This window comes from Eubalaena glacialis, chromosome X (assembly GCF_028564815.1).
Source record: "Eubalaena glacialis isolate mEubGla1 chromosome X, mEubGla1.1.hap2.+ XY, whole genome shotgun sequence".
Lineage (NCBI taxonomy): Eukaryota > Metazoa > Chordata > Mammalia > Artiodactyla > Balaenidae > Eubalaena > Eubalaena glacialis.
The window spans coordinates 57312203-57335155 of NC_083736.1; positions in this window are offsets into that span (position 1 = coordinate 57312203).

Sequence of the window (22953 nt, forward strand, 5' to 3'; positions counted from 1 at the left end):
TTGCAGCCCAAGGGAGAACCCATCTTGGCATGAGGCAGAGGTGTGCAGAGCCGAGTGCTGCAAGAAGCCAATTTCGGGGCTCAACACCTTCCTCTCTGAGCTTACCCTGTTGAGTAATTAAAAACTTAAAAGACACAGACATGGCCAACTGAACTGAGGTGTCTGGCACATCGGTTTCCCATGAGGAGCTCTGGCCTTAGTGCCACATGTGAGGCCTCTGCATGTGATACCCTATGAGAAAGTGAAACTAGATGAAGCACAAAAGAAAAGGAAAAAGGGAGAGAGGACATGATGGTGGAGTAGAAGGACCTGAGCTCACCTCCTCTCATGAAAACACTAAAATCACAACTAACTGCTGAACAACCATTGACAAAAAAGGACTGGAACCTACCAAAAAGGATATTCTACTTCCAAAGAAAAATAAGTCACAACAAGACAGTAGGAGGGGCACATTCATGATACAATCAAAGTCCCATATCCACTGGGAGGGTGACCTACAAACTGGAAAATAATTATATTGCAGACATCCTCCCACAAGAGTGAGAATTCTGAGCTCTATATCAGGTTCCACAGTCTGGGGGTCTGGTATCAGGAGGAGAAGCCCCCAGACCATTTGGCTTTGAAAGCCAGCAGGGTTTGATCACAGGAAAACCACAGGACTGGGGGAAACAGAAACCTCACTATTGGAGGGTACACACAAAGTTCCGTGCACACTGGGACCCAGGGGAAAAAGTGGTGACTTCATAGGAGCCTGGGTCAGACATACCTACTGGTCTTGGAGGGTCTCCTGGGGAGGCAGAGGGCGGTGGTGGTTCACTGCGGGGAGAAAGTCACTGGAGGTGGTAGTTCTGGGGGGTATGCATTGACATGAGCCCTCCAGGAAGCTGCCATTTTCTCACCAAGACCTGGCCCCACCCAACAGCATGTAAGCTCAAGAGCTTGGACGCCTCAGGCCAAACAACTAACAGGGCTGGAACACAGCCTCACCCATCAGCAGACAAGCTGCTTAAAGTCGTCCTGAGCCCACAACCACCTCTAAAAGCACCATTGGACATGGGCTTGTCCACCATAGAGACAAGACCCAGCCTCACCCACCAGGGAGCAGACACCAGAAGCAAGAGGAATTACAACCCTGCAGCCTGTGGAACCACAAACACTGAAAGTCAGACTAACTAAGACAGCAGAGGAATATGTTCCAGACAAATGAATGAGATAGAACTCCAGAAGAACAACTAAGTGAAGTGGAGATAGACAATCTACTGGAAAAAGATTCCAGAATAATGAAAATAAAGATGATCCAAGATTTTGGAAAAAGAATAGAGGCACAGACTGAGAAGATACTAGAAATGTTTAACAAAGAGCTAGAAGATTTAAAGAACAAACAAGGGTTGAACAAAACAATAACTGAAATGAAAAATACCCAAGAAGGAATGAATAGCAAAATAACTGAGGCAGAAGAATGGATAAATGAGATGGAAGACAGAATGTTGGAATTCACTGCCATGGAACAGAATAAAGAAAAAAGAATGAAAAGAAGTGAGGACAGTCTAAGAGATCTCTGGGAGAACATTAAATGCAGCAAAATTCGGATTATAAGGGTCCCAGAAGGAGAAGAGAGAGAGAAATGACCTGAGAAAATATGGGAAGAGATAATAGCTGAAAACTTCCCTAACATGGGAAAGGAAACAGTCATCCAAGTCTAGGAAGTGCACAGAGTCCCATACAGGATGAACCCAAGGAGGAACACACCAAGACACACAGTAATCAAGCTAACAAAAATTAAGTACAAAGAAAAAATGTTAAAAGCAACAAGGGAAAAGCAACAAATACAAGACAATCCCCATAATGTTCTCAGCTGATTTTTTAGCAGAAAATCTACAGACCAGAAGGTAGTTTCATGATATATTTAAAGTAATGAAAGGGAGAAACCTGAAACCAAGAATATTCTAGGCAGCAAGGCTCTCATTCACATTCGACAGAGAAATCAAAAGCTTTACAGACAAGCAAAAGCTAAGAGAATTCAGCACTACTAAATCAGCTTTACAATAAATGCTAAAAGAACTTCTCTAGGTTGAAAAGAAAAATTCAAAACTAGAAAAAAAAAGAAATTTACAAATAGGAAAGCTCACCAGTAAAGGCAAAAATACAGTAAAGGTAGGAAATCATCCACACAGAAATATTATATCCAAACCAGCAATCGTGAGAAGAGGAGAGTACAAATGCAGGATATATGAAATGCAAAAGAAATTAAGAGACTAGCAACTTAAAACAATATTGTGTATATATATATATAGACTGCTATATCAAAACCTCATGGTAACAGCAAACTGAAAATCTACAATGGATACATACACAAAAAAAGAAAAAAGGAATCCAAACATAACACTAAAGAAAGTCATCAAATCAGATGAAAAAAGAACAAAAGAGTAAAGGAAGAAAAAAGACCTAGAAAAATAAATCCAAAACAACTAACAAAATGGCAATAAGAACAAACATATCAATAATTACCTTAAATGTAAATGGAATAAATGCTCCAACAAAAAGACAATGAATGAATGAATGAATATAAAAACAAAATACTTATATATGCTTTCTACAAGAGACTCATTTCAGATCTAGGGACACATACAGACTGAAAGTGAGGGGACAGAAAAAGGTATTCCATGCAAATAGAAATCAAAAGAAATCTGAAATAGCAATACTCATATCAGACAAAATAGACTTTAAAATAAAGACTGTTACAAGAGACAAAGAAGGACACTACACAAAAATCAAGGGATTGATCCAAGAAGAAGATATAACAATTGTAAATATATATGCACCCAACATAGGAGAACCTCAATATAAAAGGCAAAAGCTAATAGCCGTAAAAGAGGAAATAGTAACACTTATTGTGTTGGGGGATGTGAACACCCTTGGAAAGTTCTTCCAGGTTGAAATGAAAAGACATTAATTAGAAACATGAACACATATGACATTAAGCAACACATTGGTAAAGCAAGTATATAATCAGACTGAGAATACTATAGTACTGCAATATGGTAGTGTGTTAACCATTTAACTCTAGTGTAAAGATTGAAGGAGAAAAAATAATAAAATAGATATAGCTTTAATAATTTCTAAAGAAAACTATAAAAAACATCACACCCCACTTTCAACAATGGATATATCATCCAGACAGAAAATCATAAAGGAAACATTGCACTTTATGCCAAATGAACCTATAAGAGATTATAGATCTTTCAATCCAACAGCAGCAGAATACACATTCTCTTCTAGTGCACACGGAATGTTCTCTAGGATAAATCATATATTAGGTCATGAAACAAGTCAGTAAATTTTAAAAGATTAGAATCATAGCAAGTATATTTTTTACCACAATAGTATAAAACTAGAGATCAATAACAGGAGGAAAACTAGAGTACACAAATATGTAGAAACCAAAAACACACTCCTGAACAACCAGTGGATAAAAGATGAAACGAAAAATAATCAAAAATATAAATTTAAAAGAGACATGGAAACATAACATACCAAAACTCATTGAATGTAGCAAAAACAGTGCTAAGAGGGAAGTTTATAGCAATAACACCTACACTAAAGGAAAAAATATCTCAAATAAACAATCTAAATTCACAACTCAAGGAACCAGGGGGGAAAAGCTGTAAGTTAGCTGAAGGAGGAACTAACAAAAATGAGAGCAGAAAAGAAAAGAATTAGAAAATAGAAAAATAATAGAAAAGTTCAACAAAACTGAGTTGGTGTTTTATAAAGATAAAAAAATATTGACAAACCACTAGCTAGGCTTACCAGAAAAAAAGAGAAATAACTGAGATAAATTAAGTTATAAATTAAAAGGAGACATTACAACTGAGACCACAGAAATACAAAGGCTCATAAGAGATCACTTTGAACAATTATACACCAACAAAGTGGACGACCTAGAAGAGATGGATAAATTTCTAGAAACATAACGTACCAAGTCTGAATGAGGAAGAAATAGAAAATCTGAACAGACTGATAATGAGTAAGGAATTTGAATCAGCAATCAACAACCTCAAAACAAAGAAAAGCCCAGGACCATATGACATTGCAGGTGAATTCTACCGAACATTTAAAGAAGAATTAATGCAAATTCTTCTTAAACTTTTCAAAAAAAATCAAACAGGGGAAAAACCTGATTTTACAAGGCCAGCATCAGCCTGACACCAAAACCAGGCAAGAATCTAAGAAAACTACAGACACATCCCTTATGAATATAGATACAGAAGTTCTCAACAAATATTAGCAAACCAAATTCAACAGCACATTGAGAGGATCACTCACCCTGATCAATATGGATTTGTTCCTGGGATGCAATATTGCTTTAACATACACAAATTAATAAATGGGATACATCACATTAATAGAATGAAAGACAAAAACGATAAAATTACCTCAATAGATCCAAAAACATTTGACAAATTAAAACATTCTCTCATGATAAAAACTCTTGACAAATTGTGTATAGAAGAGACATACCTTAATGTAATATATCCATATATGATAAACCACAGCTAACACCATACTCAATGGTGAAAGGTTGAAAGCTTTTTCTCTATAATCAGGACGAAGATAAGAGTGATGACTCTTTCCACTCCTATTCAATGTAGTAGTGGAAGGTCCTATCCAGAGCAGTTAGGCAAGAATAAGTAATTAAAGGCATCCAAATTGGAAAAGAAGTACTCTGTGCTGATAAAGTATTATATAAAGAAAATTCTAAACACTCCTCCAAAAACTATTAGACATATTAAACAAATTCATAAAGTTTCCAGATACAAGATTAACATACAAAATCAGGTGAATTTCTATACGCTAACAATGAACTATCTGAAAAAGAAATGGAGAAAACAATCCCATTTACCATAACATCAAAAACAAGAAAATACTTAGGAATAAATTTAACCAAAAATGTGAAAGACCTATACTATAGATCTATGGTTTTGAAATATCTAAACTATAAGATATTTATGAAAGGAATTAAAGAAGACACAAATAATAGGTAAGATAGCCTGTATAAATAGATAAGAAAAGTTAATATTGTTAAAATGTCAATATTACCCAAAGCCATCTGCAAATTCAATGCAATTTCTATCAAAATTCCAATGGCATTTTTTCACAGAAATAAAAAATACAATCCTAAAAGTTTTATGTAACCACAAAAGACTTAATAGCCAAAGTAATCTTGAGAAAGAGCCTAGCTGGAGGTATTAGAAATCCTGACTTCAAATATTAAAAACCTATGGTACTAAAAACCGTTTAGTCCTGTCATAAAAACAGACACATAGACCAATTGAACAGAATTAGGGCCCAGAAATAAATCCACACATATATGATCAACTAATATTTGACGAGGGAGCCTATAATATCCAATGGGTAAAGGGTAGTATCTTCAATAAATATTGTTGGAAAACTGGATAACCACATGCAAAAGAATAAAATTGAATGTTTATCTTACACCATTCACAAAAATTAAATAAAAATGAATTAAGAATGTAAACATAAGACCTGAAACAATAAAACTCTTAGAAGAAATGTAGGAAAAATGTTCCTTGTCATTGGTCTTGGCAAAGTCGTTGTGTTTATGACACCAAAAAGTACAGGCAACAAATCAAAAATCAACAAGTGGGATTACATCAAACTAAAAAGTTCCTGCACAGAAAAGAAATAAACAATATTAAAAGGCAAGCTATGGAATGGGAGAAAATACTTGCAAACGATATATCAGATAAGGGGTTAATATCCAAAATATTTGAGGAACTCATACAACTCAATAGTAAAAACAAACTATACGTTTAAAACACTGGCAAAGGACTTGAAAAGACATTTCTCTAAAGAAGACTTACAAATGGTCAACAAGTATATGAAAAGATGTTCAACATCACTAATCATTGGAGTAATGCAAATCAAAACCTCAATGAGATACTAATAAACCTGGTAGAATAACCATCATTAAAAGCTAAGAAATAACAAATGCTAGCCCAGATGTTGAAAAAAGGAAGTCTTATGCATTGCTGGTTGGTAAGTAAATCGATACAATTACTATGGAAAACAGTATACAGCAATCCCTCTTCGGGGCATATATCCAAAGGAGATAAAGGAAATTTCTCAAAGAGATACTGCACTCCCACATTTACATCAGCTTTATTCCCAGTATACTGATGAGCATAGTGCCCAGTCCCAATCATCTTGTAAGCCTGACCATAAAACACAGGCAACTGCAGAGTCCATTTTAAAGGCTCATTGAGCTGGGAACCAAGCCAGCATTCCCATCCAAATGTTCTCAAGGGAACATTAAATTAATTAAAATTAATGGACAGATAGTCCATGCCCAAAACAGGAATACACAATTTTTCAAGATGTCAGTTCTTCCCAACTTGATCCTTAGATTCAATGCAAAGCTAATTAATAACCCAGCAGGTTATTTTGTGGATATCAACAAATTCATTTTAAAGTTTATATGGAGAGACAAAAGCACCAGAATAGCCCACATCATTGAAGGAGAAAAACAACACTGAAGGACTGATACTACCAAATACAAAGGCAATATAAAGCTATGGTCATCAAGAAAGTTTGGTATTGACAAAAGAATAAAGAAATAGATAAATGAAACAGAATAGAAAGCCCAGAAATAGACACACATAAGTATGGTAAATTGATTTTTGAAAAAGGAGCAAAGAAAATACAATAAAGCAGAGAAGTCTTTTCAGCAAATAGTGCTGGAAAAAGTGGAAAATTATATGCCGAAAAATAAATCTAGATACAGCCCTTACTGCCTTCACAAAATTTAACTCAAACTTGGTTACAGAGCTAAATGTAAAACACAAAATTATAAAGCCCCTAGAAGACGGCATAGAAGAAAACTTACATGATGTAGACTATAGTTATGACTTTTTAGGTATAACACTAAAGGCATGACCAACGAAGGAAATAATTGATAATCTAGACTTCATTAAAATGAAGAACTCCTGCTCTGCAAAAGACAATGTTTAGAGGGAGTGAAATAAGGATCAGAGTGAAGCGGGATATCCCCTTTTTATCTCCCATTCAGTCTACAACCGGTAAAACACCCACAACTCAACAAAGTTTCCTCTGCCCAACACACCAGGGCTCTGGAAAATACCACACATCTGTACATCTATAGTTGAGTGGACTGGAACACATAGAGTAGACAGAACCGGGGAACAGCAAAGATGGTGCCAGTGATCTTGAACTCCCCCCCCCCAGCCACAGCAGCTGAGCCCACAGCCCCAGAGAACCCAGTAACACAAAGGAGGCAGTGCACACAACTTGGGCCTCCTGGCTATAGCAGCAGAAATGAAGACACCAGGCAATGCTTATGACAGAGGCAGTGGAGGGGAAAAAAGTGTCAATTATCAAATATAACCAGAAGCAGTCCAGATTAGAGAAAACTAAAACTTGTGCTATAACACCACCTACTGAATAACAAAAGAAAGCCCTCTAATTTCTAATCCTTGAATCATTAGAGTCAAGAAAAAGAAAAAAATCTTTATTTAAAGAAAGATATTCAACACTTCAGATAAGTTTGCAGAGGAACAACTCATCAAGCTCCATGTAGAACCATATGTAACATGTAATCATGTAACAATGTGTCAAAAAGAAAATGGCAATTATTCAGAAGCCAAAGTTAAAATAATGGAATATTCCATTCTGATAGAGAATTCAAAACAGTTGTCATAAAGAAACACAAAGAGCTACAAGAAAACTCAGAAAAGCAGTTCAACAATCTCAGGAATAAAATTAATGAGCAGAAGGCATACTTTACCAAAGATATTGAAACTCTAAAAAAAAAAATTCTAAGGCTGATGAACTCAATAAATTAAGTGAAAATGCATTAGAAAGCATTGGAAATAGAACAAATCATATGGAAGGGAGAATACCGAGCTCAAGGATAGAAATCTATAAATGACACAGGAGGAGAGGAGAGATATTTAAAGATCAAGAAGAAAAAGGAGGAGGATAATGAAGAGGAGGAGGAGTAGAAGAAGAAGAAGAAATTTTATGCAAACTATCTGACTCATTCAGGAAGGACAACATTAAGATAATGGGTATCCAAGAATGAGAAGAGAGGGAGAAGGGAGAAGAGAGTTTATTTAAAAAAATAATAGATAAGATCTTCCCATACCTGGGGAAGGAAATGAATATAAAAGTCCATGAAACTAAGGGAACATTTAACATCACACAAAAAGACCTTCTCCAAGGCAAATTATATTAAAACTGTCAAAAGTCAATGACAAAGAAAAAATTTTACAGGAAACTGGGGGGAAATGGTAGCCTACAAAGGAATCTTCATTAGGCAATAAGTTGATTTCTTGAGCGTCAGTGTGGGCGACTCTTCCTGCAGCAACGCGGGTTTGAGGAAGCAGCTCGCAGGGGTGAGGCATTTAGGTGTGTGGCCTTCCCACTCTCACTGGGTGAGGTAACACAGACCTTGGAGCCAGATTTGTTCGGTTTGTACCCCAGTCCCAACATTTAAGCGCTCTATGGCTTTGGGCAACTTAGGTAGCATGAATCTCATCAGCACAGAGAGAAAGCTTCACTGAAAAATTGCAGAGTGGCGGGGGAAGCCAGATTCCATGACAGCAGCAGCAGGGTTCGTGGCAAGATCATGGCTTGCAGGCCACCCCGGGAGGTCTCGTCTTCCTGCAGCTTGTAGACCCTCAGGCTTAAGAGCTGTTTCAAGCACACAACCTTGAGAGACTAAGGTGTTCTTGAGACCATCTGTACTGAATCCGTGACTGAACCCAGTGAGGCCTCTATATAAACGTTTAAGATTCTGACAGCACATGCAGAGACCTACTCTTTTAGCCACCAGGTGCTGGAGACAGCCTCAAAGACAAATTGCTACCAAGTCAGCCTGTTCTAGTTGAATAGCTATTGTAGACCCTCATAATCTGACTTCATAATGGAGACTACCACATTCACTGCCATGTGGCTGACAGGGTCTTGGTGCTCCGGCCGGGTGTCAGGCCTGAGCCTCTGAGGTGGAAGAGTCAAGTTCAGGACACTGGACCACCAGAGACATCCTGGCCCCACATAATATCAATCGGCAAAAGCTCTCCCAGAGATCTCCATCTCAACACTAAGGCCCAGCTCCACTCAATGACCAGCAACCACCAGTGCTGGAAACCCCATGCCAAACAACTAGCAAGACAGGAACACAACCCCACCCATTAGCAAAGATGCCTAAAATCATAGTAAGTTCACAGACACCCCAAAACACACAACCAGACACAGTACTGCCCAAAAGAAAAACAAGATCCAGCCTCATCCACCAGGACAAAGGCACCAGTCCCATCCACCAGGAAGCCTAAACAACCCACTGAACCAACCTTACCCACTGGGGGCAGACAACAAAAACAATGGGAAATACGAACATGCAGCCTGTGAAAAGGAGCCTCCAAACACTGTAAGTTAAGCAAAATGAGAAGACAGAGAAACACACAGCAGATGAAGGAGCAAGGTAAAAAATCCACCAGACCAAACAAATGGATAGGAAATAGGCAGTCTACCTGAAAAAGAATTCAGAATAATGATAGTAAATATATCCAAAATCTTGGAAATAGAATGGAGAAAACACAAGAAACATTTAACAAGGACCTAGAAGAACTAAAGAGCAAACAAACAACGATGAACAACACAATAAATGAAATGAAAAATTCTCTAGCAGGAAGCAGTAGCATAATAACTCCAGCGGAAGAACGGATAAGTGACCTGGAAGATAAAATAGTGGAAATAACGACCACAGACAAGAATAAAGAAAAGAGAATGAAAAGAATTGAGGACAGTCTCAGAGACCTCTGGGACAAGATTAAATGCAACAACATTCGAGGGGTCCCAGAAGAATAAAAGAAAAAGAAAGGGACTGAGAAAATATTTGAAGAGATTATAGTTGAAACCTTCCCTAATATGGGAAAGGAAATAGTCATGCAAATCCAGGAAGTGCAGAGAGTCCTATACAGGCTAAATCCAAGGAGAAACATGCCAAAACACATATTAAACAAACCATCAAAAATTAGAAACAATGAAAAAAAAATAAAGCAGCAAGGGAAAAGCAAGAAATAACATAAAAGGAAATCCCCATGAGGTTAACAGCTGATATTTCAGCAGAAATTATGCAAGTCAGAGGGAGTAGCAGGACATATTTAAAGTGATGAAAGGGAAAAACCTACAACCAAGATTACACTACCCAACAAGGATCTCATTCAGATTCAATGGAGAAAATAAAACTTTTACAGACAAGCAAAAGCTAAGAGAATTCAGCACCACCAAACCAGCTTTACTACAAATGCTAAAGGAACTTCTCTAGGCAGGAAACACAAGAGAAAAAAAAGACCAACAATAAAAAATCCAAAACAGTTAAGAAAATGGTAATAGGAACATGCATATTGATAATTACCTTAAATGTAAATGGATTAAATTCTCCCAGAAAAAGACATTGACTGGCTGAATAGATACAAAAACAAGACCCGTATATATGCTATCTACAACAGACCCACTTCAGATCTAGGGACACATACAGACTGAAAGTGAGGGAGTGGAAAAAGATATTCCACTCAAATGGAAATCAAAAGAAAGCTGGAGTAGCATTCTCATATCAGACTAAATAGTCTTTAAAATAAAGACTATTACAAGAGACAAAGAAGGACACTACATAATGATCAAGGGATCAATCTAGGAAAATGATGTAACAAGTGTAAATATTTATGCATCTAACATAGGAGCACCTCAATACACAAGGAAAATGCTAACAGCCATAAAAGGGGAAATCGACAGCAACACAATAATAGTAGGGCACTTTAACACCCCACTTTCACCAATGGACAGATCAACCAAAATGAAAATAAATAAGGAAACACAAGCTTTAAATGGTGCATTAAACAAGGTGAACTTAATTGATATTTATAGGACATTCCATCCAAAAACAACAGAATACACTTTCTTCTGAAGTGCTCATGGAACATTCTCCAGGATAGATCATATCTTAGGTCACAAATCAAGCCTTGGTAAATTTAAGAAAATTGAAATCGTATCAAGTATCTTTTCTGACCACAAAGCTATGAGACTAGATATCAATTACAGGAAAGAAACTATAAAAAGTAAAAACACATGGAAGCTAACCAATACGCTACTACATAACCAAGACATCACTGAAGAAATCAAAGAGGAAATCAAAAAATACCTAGAAACAAATGACAATGAAAACATGAAGACCCAAAACCTATGGGATGCAGCAAAAGCAGTTCTAAGAGGGAAGTTTATAGCAATACAATCCTACCTCAAGAAACAAGAAAAATCTCAAATAAACAACCTAACCTTACACCTAAAGGAATTAGAGAAAGAAGAACAAAAAAACCCCAAAGTTAGCAGAAGGAAAGAAATCATAAAGATCAGATCAGTAATAAATGAAAAAGAAATGAAGGAAATGATAGCAAATATCAATAAAACTAAAAGCTGGTTCTTTGAGAAGATAAACAAAATTTATAAACCATTAGCCAGACTCATCAAGAAAAAAAAGGAGAAGACTCAAATCAACAAAATTGCAGATGAAAAAGGAGACGTAACAACTGACACTGCAGAAATACAAAGGATCGTGAGATTACTACAAGGAACTATGTGCCAAGAAAATGGACAACCTGGAAGAAATGGACAAATTCTTAGAAAACACAACCTTCTGAGACTGAACCAGGAAGAAATAGAAAATATAAACAGACCAATCACAAGCACTGAAATTGAAACTGTGATTACAAATCTTCCAACAAACAAAAGCCCAGGACCAGATGGCTTCACAGGCGAATTCTATCAAACATTTAGAGAAGAGCTAACACCTATCCTTCTCAAACTCTTCCAAAATTTCACAGAGGGAGGAACACTCCCAAATTCATTCTACGAGGCCATCATCACCCTGATACCAAAACCAGACAAAGATGTCACAAAAAAGGAAAACTAAAAAAAAAAAAGGAAAACTACAGACCAATATCACTGATGAACATAGATGTAAGAATCCTAAAAAAAATACTAGCAAACAGAATCCAACAGCACATTAAAAGGATCATACACCATGATCAAGCCCACTTGGTTTATCCCAGGAATGCAACGATTCTTCAACATATGCAGATGAATGAATGTGATAAACCATATTAACAAATTGAAGGAGAAAAACCATATGATCATCTAAATAGATGCAGAAAAAGCTTTCGACAAAATTCAACACAGATATATGATAAAAATCCTCCAGAAAGTAGGCATATAGGGAACTTACCTCAACATAATAAAGGCCATATAGAGAAACCCACAGCCAACATCATTCTCAATGGTGAAAACCTGAAACCATTTCCTCTAAAATCAGGAAGAAGACAAGGATGTCCACACTCACCACTATTATTCAACTTAGCTTTGGAAGTTTTACCCACAGCAATGAGAAATGAAAAAGAAATAAAAGGAATCCAAATTGGAAAAGAAGAACTAAAACTGTCACTGTTTGCAGATGAGAAGATACTATAGAGAATCCTGAAGATGCTACCAGAAAAGTACTGGAGCTAATCAATGAATTTGGTAATGTAGCAGGATACAAAATTAATGTACAGAAACTTCTTGCATTCCTATACACTAGTGATGAAAAATCTGAAAAAGAAATTATGGAAACACTCCCATTTACCATTGCAACAAAAAGAATAAAATACCTAGGAATTAACCTACCTAAGGAGACAGAAGACCTGTCTGCAGAAAACTATAAGACAATGATGAAAGAAATTAAAGATGATACAGACTGATGGAGAGATATACCACATTCTTGGATTGGAAGAATCAACATTGTGAAAATGACTATACTACCTAAAGCAATCTACAGATTCAATGCAATCCCTATCAAGCTACCAATTGCATTTTTCACAGAACTAGAACAAAAAATTTCTCAATTTGTATGGAAACACAAAAGACCCCGAATAGCCAAAGCAATCTTGAGAAAGAAAAACAGAGCTAGAAGAATCAGGGTCCCTGACTTCAGAGTAAATTACAAACTACAGTAATCAAGACAGTATGATACTGACATAAAACCAGAAATATAGATCAATGGAACAGAATAGAAAGCCCAGAGATAAACCCACACACATATGTTCACCTTATCTGTGATAAAGGAGGCATGAATATATGCTTCTCTTTTTGCAGAGCACAGGCTCTAGGCACACGGGCTTCAGTAGTTGTGGCACATGGGCTCAGTAGTTGTGTCTCATGGACTGATGAGTGCAGGCTCAGTGGTTGTGGTGCACGGTCTTAGTTGCTCCATGGCATATGGAATCTTTCCAGACCAGGGCTCGAACCTGTGTTCCCTGGATTGGCAGGTGATTCTTAACCACTGCACCACCAGGGAAGTCCCTATATAGACATTTTTAAAAAAAAAACTCATGGTAACAACAAGATATAAGAAAGTGGAAAGTGAAAAAAATCATAGAAAGCTACCAAACTAAAATGGCAGAGAGAAACAAAAGGAAAAATAAATAATGGAGATATAGAACAACCAGAAAATGAAAGATAAATGGCAGTACTAGTTCTCATTTATCAATAATTACCCTAAATGTAAATGGATTAAATTCACCAATCAAAAGACACAGAGTGGCTGGATGGATTAAAGAACAAGACTCAGTTGTATGCTCCCTGGAAGAGACTCCCCTCAGCTCTAAAGGCAAACATACTCTCAAAGTGAAGGGATGAAAAATGATACCTCAAGCTATTGTCAGCCCAAAGAAAGCAGGTGTAGCCATATATATGTCATACAAAATAGACTTCAAGGAAAAAAATGTAACAAGAGACAAAGACAAGAATTATATAATGATAAGGGGGGTAATTCATCAAGAAGACTAAGAGTTATTAATATATATACACCTAATACAGGAACACCAAAATATACCAAGCAATTTGTAGCAGACCTAAAGTGAGAAATTGACAGCAACACAATAATAGGGGACTTTAGCTCCCCAATTACAGCAATGAATAAATCATCCAGAAAGAAAGTCAACAAGGAAAGAGCAGATTTAAATCAAACATTAAATGAGATGGATTTGATAGATTTATAGCTAATATTATGTCCAAATGTAGCACATTACACATTTTTATCAAGTACACATGGAACATTCTCAAGCATAGACCATATGTGGGGATGCAAAATAAGTCTCAATAAAATTAAGACTCAAATCGTATCAAACATCTTTTCCAATCAGAATGGTATGAAATTAGAAATCAACTACAAGAAGAAAGCTGGAAAAATCACAAATGTGTAAAGATTGAACCACATGCTACAGAACAACTATCAAGTCAAAGAAGAAATCAAATGAGGAATTAAAAAACACCTGAAGACAAATAAAAATGAAAATGTGACATACCAAAATCTATGGGATGCAGCAAAATCTGTGATAAGAAGGAAGATTATAGCAATACAGACTTACCTCAAGAAACAAGAAAAATCTCAAAGAAACATTCTACCCTTATACCAAAAAAAAAAAAACTAGAAAAAGAAGAAAAAAGAAAAGCAATGCCTAAAGTCAGTAGAAGGAAGGAAATAATAAATATCAGAGTGGAAATAAATAAAATAGAGGCTAAAAAGCAATAAAAAAGATCAATAAAACTAAGAGTTTTTTTCTTTTAACTAAGAGTTAACTAAGAGTTACGTCTGAAAACATAAACAAAATTGACAAATTTAGCTAGAGTCACTAGGAATAAAAACAGAGAAGTTTCTGATAAATAAAATCAGAAATAAAAAAAGAAATAAAAATGGATGCCATAGAAATACAAAGGACTGTAAGAGAATATTATGAACAGCTCTTTGTGAACAAAAGAGACAACTTAGAAGAAATGGAGAGATTCTTAGAATCATGCTACTTCCCAACTGAATCATGAAGAAATAGAAAATCTGAATAGACAGATAACAAATAAAGAGATTAAAACAATAACTACAAACTCCCAAGAAACTAAAGTTCAAGACCAGTGTCACAATGAATTCTACCATTCAAAGATTTAATAACTATCCTCAAACTCTTCCGAAAAATTGAAGAGGGAATGCTTCCTAAATTTTTTGAGGCCAACATTACCCTGATATCAAAACCAAAAAGTAAGACACAAAAAACGAATCATACAGGTCAATATTTCTGATGAACATAGATGCAAAAATCCTCAAAAAAAAAGTAGCAAACCAAATTTGATAATACTTTAAAATAATCATACAGCATGACCAAATGGGATTTATTTCAGTGATGCAAGAATGGTACAATGTTATAGATGATCTTATTTGCAAAGCAGAAATAGAGACACAGACGTAGAGAACAAATGTAGGGATACAAAGGTGGAAAGGGATGGTGGGAGGAATTGGGAGATTGGGATTGACACATATACAGTATTGATACTATGTATAAAATAGATAACTAAAGAGAACATACTCTATAGCACAGGGAGCTCTACTTAAAGCACTGTGGTGATCTGGAAGTGAAGGAAGCCCAAAAGGGAGGGGATATATGTGTATGTATGGCTGATTCATTTTACTGTACAGTAGAAACTAACACAACATTGTAAAGCAACTATACTCCAATAAAAATTAATTTAAAAAAATAATGGTACAACATTTGCAAAGCAACCAATGTGAAACATCAAATTAACAAAATGAAGTAAACAATTACATAATCATCTCAATAGATGAAGAAAAAGCATCTGACAAGATTCAGCACCCGTTTATGTTAAAAACTCAATAAAATGAGTATAGAAAAAATAATTCAATATAATAAAAGCCATATATAACAAACCTGCAACTGATATCCTACTCAATGGTGAAAAACTGAAAGCTATCCCTCTAAGATAAGAAATGAGGCAAGCATGCTCACTCTTGCCACTCTTATTTGACATAGTATTGGAAGTTCCAGCCAGAAAAATTATGCAAGGAAAAGAAATAAAAAGCATCCAAATTGGAAAGGAGGAAGTAAACCTGTCCCTATTTGAAAATATTGTGATTTTACATGTAGAAAACCTTGTAGACTCTACAAAACAACAAAAAAAGAAACTATTAGAAATAGTAAATGAATACAGTAATGTTTCAGAGTACAAAATCAATATACAAAAACTGTGGTGTTTCCGTACACTAACAATAAGCTAGTAGAAAGAGAAATTAAGAAAACCCTCCAAATTAAAATCACAACAAAAAGAATAAAATGTCTCAGAATAAATTCAACCAAAGAGGTGAAAAGTGTGTACCTTGAAAACTATTAAATATTCTTGAAAGAAATTGAAGAAGACACATAAAAAATGGAAAGATATGTTGTGCTCAAGGATTGGAAGAATTTACACTGTCAAAATGCCCATATTACCTAAAGCAATCTACAGATTCAATGCAATCCCTATCAAATTCCAAATGACATTTTTTTTACAAGATAGAACAAAAAATCCTAAAATTTGTATGGAATTTCAAAAGATCCCAAATAGCCAAAACAATCCTGAGGGAAAAAAAGAGCAAAATTGGAGATATCACACGTGCTGATTTCAAACTATATTACAATGTTATAGTAATCAAAACAGCACTGTAATGTCAAAAAAACAGACATATAGATCAATGTTAAAAATTCGAGAACCCAGAAATAAACCTACACTTATATGGACAATTAAGTCTAGACAAAGGAGCAAAGAATATACAATGGAGAAAGAATGGTCTCTTCTATAAATGGTGTCTGGAAAACTGGGGAGACTCATGAAAAAGGATGAAACTAGACAACTATCTCACATCATACAAACAAATCAACTCAAAATGGATCAAAGACTTGAATGTAATACCTTTAACTATAAAACTCCTAGAAGAAAACATAGGCAGTATGCTCTTTGACATTTACATTAGCAATGTCTTTCTGGATATGTCTCCTCAGGCAAGGGAAACAGAACCAAATTTTTTTTAAATTTTATTTATTTATTTATTTATTTATTTATGGCTGTGTTGGGTCTTCGTTTCTGTGCAAGGGCTTTCTCTAGTTGCGGCAAGCGGGGGCCACTCTTCATCGAGGTGCGCGGGTCTCTCACTATCGTGGCCTCTCCTGTTGCGGAGAATAGGCTCCAGATGCGCAGGCTCAGTAATTGTGGCTCACGGGCCCAGTTGCTCCGCAGCACGTGGGATCTTCCCAGACCAGGGCTCGAACCCGTGTCCCCTGCATTAGCAGGCAGACTCTCAACCACTGTGCCACCAGGGAAGCCCAGAATCAAATTTTTAAAATAGGACTACATCAAACTAAAATCCTCCAGCACAACAAAGGGAACCATTAAGAAAGTGAAAAGACAACCTACTGAATGGGAAAAGATATTTGCAAATTATATATCTGATAAGAGGTTAATATCCAAACTATATAAAGAACTCATAACTCAACAACAAAAAATAAACAGCCTGGTTTAAAAATGGGCAAAGGAGATGAATAAACATTTTTTCAAAGGAAACATACAGATGGTTAAAAGGCACATGAAATATAACACCAATTAGAGAAATGCAAATCAAAATCACAGTGAGATATCTTGTTAAGCATGTTAGAATGGTGATTACCAAAAAGGCAAGAAAAAACAGGTGTGGAGAAATGGGAACCCTCAAACATTATTAGTGGGAATGTAAATTGTGCAGCTGCTGTGTAAAAGAGTATAGAGGTTCCACAAAAATTCAGAATAGAACTACCACATGATTCAGCTATTCCACTTCTAGGTATTTATCCGAAGAATACATAAACAATAATTTGAAAAGACATATTCATTTCTATATTCATTGCAGCATTATTTACAATAGCCAAGATATGGAAACAACCTTAGAATAATAGTAGCCATTTGCAGATGAATGGATAAAAAAGATGTGGTATGTATATCTATTATCTATCTATTTATCTATCTATCTATCTATCTATCATCTATCTATCCACATACTCACATACAATGTGATACTACTCAGCCATTAAAAGATGAAATCTTGCCATTTGCAACAATGTGGATGGACGTTGAGGGTATTAAGCTAAGTGAAATAAGTCAGACAAAGATAAATACGGTTTGATTTCCCTGATATGTGAAATATAAAAAGCAAGAAAACAAAGAAACAAAATAAGTGAACAAAACCAAACCAAGGAAAAACACACATGTAGATATAGATAACCAAATAGTGTTTACCAGAAGGGATGAGGGGAGTGAAAAACAGGTAAAGACAGTCAACCATATGTTCACAGATAAAAACTAAATTCTGGGGGTGACCACACTGCAGCATATACAGAAGTTGAAATATAATGTTGTACACAGAAAACTTATATAATGTTATAAATCAATATTACCTCAAAAAGGCAAAGTCAAGAGAATGAGACAATAAGAGAGACTAGGAGAAGATATTTGAAAAAGACATCTCTGATAATAGACTGTTATCCCAATTCTCAAAATTCAACAGTAAGAAAACAAACAATCCAATAAAAACGGGCCAAAATCCTTATCAGACACCACACTAAAGAAGATATACAGATGGCCAATAAGTATATAAAAGGATGTTCGACATAACATCATCATTAAAATGCAAATTAAAACAAGAATGGGACAGCACTAAACACATATTAGAATGGCCAAAATCTGGAACACTGACATCAAACGTTTTGAGGATGTGGAGAAACAGGAACTTTCATTCATTGCTGCTGAAATACAAAATTGTATATTCATATTGGAATACAGTTTGGAAATTTCTTACAAAAGTAAAAATATGCTTAACATAAAATACAGACTAACAAATGCTAAGCAGCATAAAATTTTTTAGTTGATTTACAATATTGTGTTAGTTTCAGGTGGAAAGCAAAGTGATTCAGTTATACACATGCATATATCCATCCTTTTTCAGATTATTTTCCCTTATAGGTTATTACAGAATATTGAGTAGAGTTCCCTGTGCTATACAGTAGGTCCATGTTGATTATTTATTTTATATATAGTACTGCGTATATGTGAATCCCAAACTCCTAATTTATCCCTCTCCTCCACGTTTCTCCTTTGTAAAGACAAGCTTGTTTTCTAAGTCTATGAGTCTGTTATGAGTCTATGATTCTGTTATGAGTCTGTTTTGTAAATAACTTGATTTGTATCATTTTTTCACATTACACATATAAATGATATCATTAAGATATTTGTCTTTCTCTCTCTGACTTACTTCACTTACTATGATAATCTCAAGGCCCATCCATGTTGCTGCAAATGGCATTATTTCATTCTTTACTATGGCTGAGTAACATTCCACTGTATATATATATGTATATACCATATCTTCTTTACCCATTCTTCTGTCAATGGACATTTAAGTTGCTTCCAAGTCCTGGCTATAGTAAACAGTGCTAAAATGAACATCATGGTGCATGTATCTCTTTGAATTACGGTTTTTTATGAATATATGCCCAGAAGTGGGTGTGCTGGACCATATGGTAGTTTTATTTTTAGGTTTTGAAGGAACCTCCATACTGCTCTCCATAGTGGCTGTACCAATTTACATTTTCACCAACAGTGTAGGAGAGTTCCCTCTTCTCCACACCCTCTCCAACATTTATGTTTGTAGACTTTTTTTTAATGCATTTTATTTAACATATTTATTGGAGTATAATTGCTTTACAATGGTGTGTTAGTTTCTGCTTTATAACAAAGTGAATCAGTTATACATATACACATGTTCCCATATCTCTTCCCTCTTGCGTCTCCCTCCCTCCCACCCTCCCTATCCCACCCCTCTAGGTGGTCACAAAGCACATGGACATATATACACTACCAAACGTAAAATAGATAGCTAGTATGTTTGTAGACTTTTGGTGATGGCCATTCCGACCTGCGTGAGGTGATACCTAATTGCAGTTTTGATTTGCATTTCTCTAATAATTAATGATATTGAGTATAATTTCATGTGCATATTGGCCATCTGTATGTCTTCCTTGGAGAAATGTCTATTTAGACTTCTGCCCATTAATTCTTTTTTTTTATATTGAGCTGCATGAGCTGTTTTTATATTTTGGAGATTAATCATTTGTCGGTAACATAATCTGCAGTATTTTCTCCCATTCCATGTGTGGGCTTTTCATCTCATTTACGGTTTTCTTTGCAAAAGATTTTAGGTTTAATGACGCCCCATTTGTTTATTTTTGTCTTTATTTATTTACCTTTTTTCATTTTATTTTATTATTTTTTAACAACTTTACTGGAGTTTAATTTCTTTACAATGTTGTGTTAGTTTCTGCTGTATAACAAAGTGTACCGATATGTATACATGTATCCTCATATCCCCTCCCTCTTGCATCTCCCTCCCACCCTCCCTATCCCACCCCTCTGAGGGGTCACAAAGCACCGAGCTGATCTCCCTGTGCTATGCAGCTGCTTCCCACTAGCTTTCTATTTTACATTTGGTACTGTATATATGTCCATGCTACTCTCTTACTTCATGCCAGCTTCCCTTTCCCCAATACCTCAACTCCATTCTCTACATCTGCATCTTTATTCCTGTCCTGTACCTAGGTTCAACAGAACATTTTTTTTTTAGATTACATATATATATATATATATATATATATGTTAGCATATGGTATTTGTTTTATTTGTTTTTTTCCTTCTGACTTACTTCACTCTGTATGACAGATTCTGGGTCCATCCACCTCCCTACAAATAATTCAATTTCATTTCTTTTATGATTGGGTAATATTCCATTGTACATATGTGCCACATCTTCTTTATCCATTCATCTGTTGATGGGTACTTAGGTTGCTTCCATATCCTGGTTATTGTAAATAGTGCTGCAATGAAGATTATGGTACATGTCTGTTTTTGAATTATGGTTTTCTCAGGGTGCATGCCCAGGAGATGGATTCCTGGGTCATATGGTAGTTCTATTTTTAGATTTTTAAGGAACCTCCATACTGTTCTCCATAGTGGCTGTATCAATTTACATTCCCACCAACAGTGCAAGAGGGTACCCTTTTTTTACACATGCTCTCCAGCATTTATTTTTTGTAGATTTTTTGATGATGGCCATTCCGACCACTGTGAGGTGACACCTCATTGTGGTTTTGATTTGCATTTCTCTAATGATTAGTGATGTTGAGCATTCTTTCATGCGTTTGTTGGCAATCTGTATATATCGTTTGGACCAATGTCTATGAGGTCCTCTGCCCATTTTTGGATTGGGTTTGTTTTTTGCTTTGGAGCTGCATGAGTTGTTTGTATATTTTGGAGATTAATCCTTTGTCAGTTGCTTCATTTGCAAATATTTTCTCCCATTCTGAGCATTGTCTTTTCCTCTTGATTATGGTTTCCTTTGCTGTGCAAAAGATTTTTAGTTTCATTAGGTCCCATTTGTTTATTTTTGGTTTAATTTCCATTTCTCTAGGAGGTGGGTCAGAAAGGAACTTGCAGTGATTTATGTCATAGAGTGCTCTGCCTATGTTTTCCTCTAAGAGTTTTATAGTCTCTGGCCTTACATTTATGTCTTTAATCCATTTTGAGATTTTTTTTCTTTTAACGTTTTTATTGGAGTATAATTGCTTTAAAATGGTGTGTTAGTTTCTGCATTATAACAAAGTGAATCAGTTATACATGTACATATATCCCCATATCTCTTCCCTCTATCGTCACCCACCCTCCCACTCTCCCTATCCCACCCTTCTAGCTGGTCACAAAGGACTGAGCTGATCTCCCTGTGCTATGTGACTGCTTCCCAATAGCTATCTATTTTACATGTGATAGTGTTTATATGTCCAAATATACACTACCACTCTCTCACGTTGTCCCAGCTTACCCTTCCCCCTCCCCATGTCCTCAAATCCATTCTCTAGTCGGTCTGCGTCTTTATTCCTGTCCTGCCCCTATATATGTGTTAGCATATGGTATTTGTTTTTCTCTTTCTGACTTACTTCAGTCTGTATGACAGACTCTAGGTCCATCCACTTCACTACAAATAACTCAATTTCGTTTCATTTTCTGGCTGAGTAATATTACATTGTATGTATGTGCCACATCTTCTTTATCCATTCATCTGTTGATAAACAATTAGGTTGCTTCCATGTACTGACTATTGTAAATAGAGCTGGAATGAACATTGTGCTAGATGACTTTTTTGAATTATGATTTTCTCAGGGTATATGCCCAGTAGGGGGATGGCTGGGTCTTATGGTAGTTCTATTTTTGGTTTTATAAGGAACCTCCATACTGTTCTCCATAGTGGTTGTATGAATTTACATTCCCACCAACAGTGTACGAGGGTTCCCTTTTTTCCACATCCTCTCCAGCATTTATTGTTTGTAGATTTTTTGATGATGGCCATTCTGACTGGTGTGAGGTGATATCTCACTGTACTTTTGATTTGCATTTCTCTAATCATTAATGATGTTGAGCATTCTTTCATGTGTTTGTTGGAAATCTGTATATCTTCTTTGGAGAAATGTCTATTTAGGTCTTCTGCCCATTTTTGGATTGGGTTGTTTGTTTTATTGATATGGAGATGCATGGGCTACTTGTAAATTTTGGAGATTAATCCTTTGACAGTTGCTTCATTTGCAAATGTTTTCTACCATTCTGAGTGTTGTCTTTTCGTCTTGTTTATGCTTTCCTTTGTTGTGCAAGAGCTTTTAAGTTTCATTACGTCTCATTTGTTTATTTTTGTTTTTATTTCCATTTCTCTAGGAGGTGGGTCAAAAAGGATCTTGCTGTGATTTATGTCATAGAGTGTTCTGCCTATGTTTTCCTCTAAGAGTTTGATAGTGTCTGGCCATACATTTAGGTCTTTAATCCATTTTGAGTTTATTTTTGTGTATGGGGTTAGGGAGTGTTTTATTTCATTCTTTTACATGTAGCTGTCCAGCTTTCCCAACACCACATATTGAACAGGCTGTCTTTTCT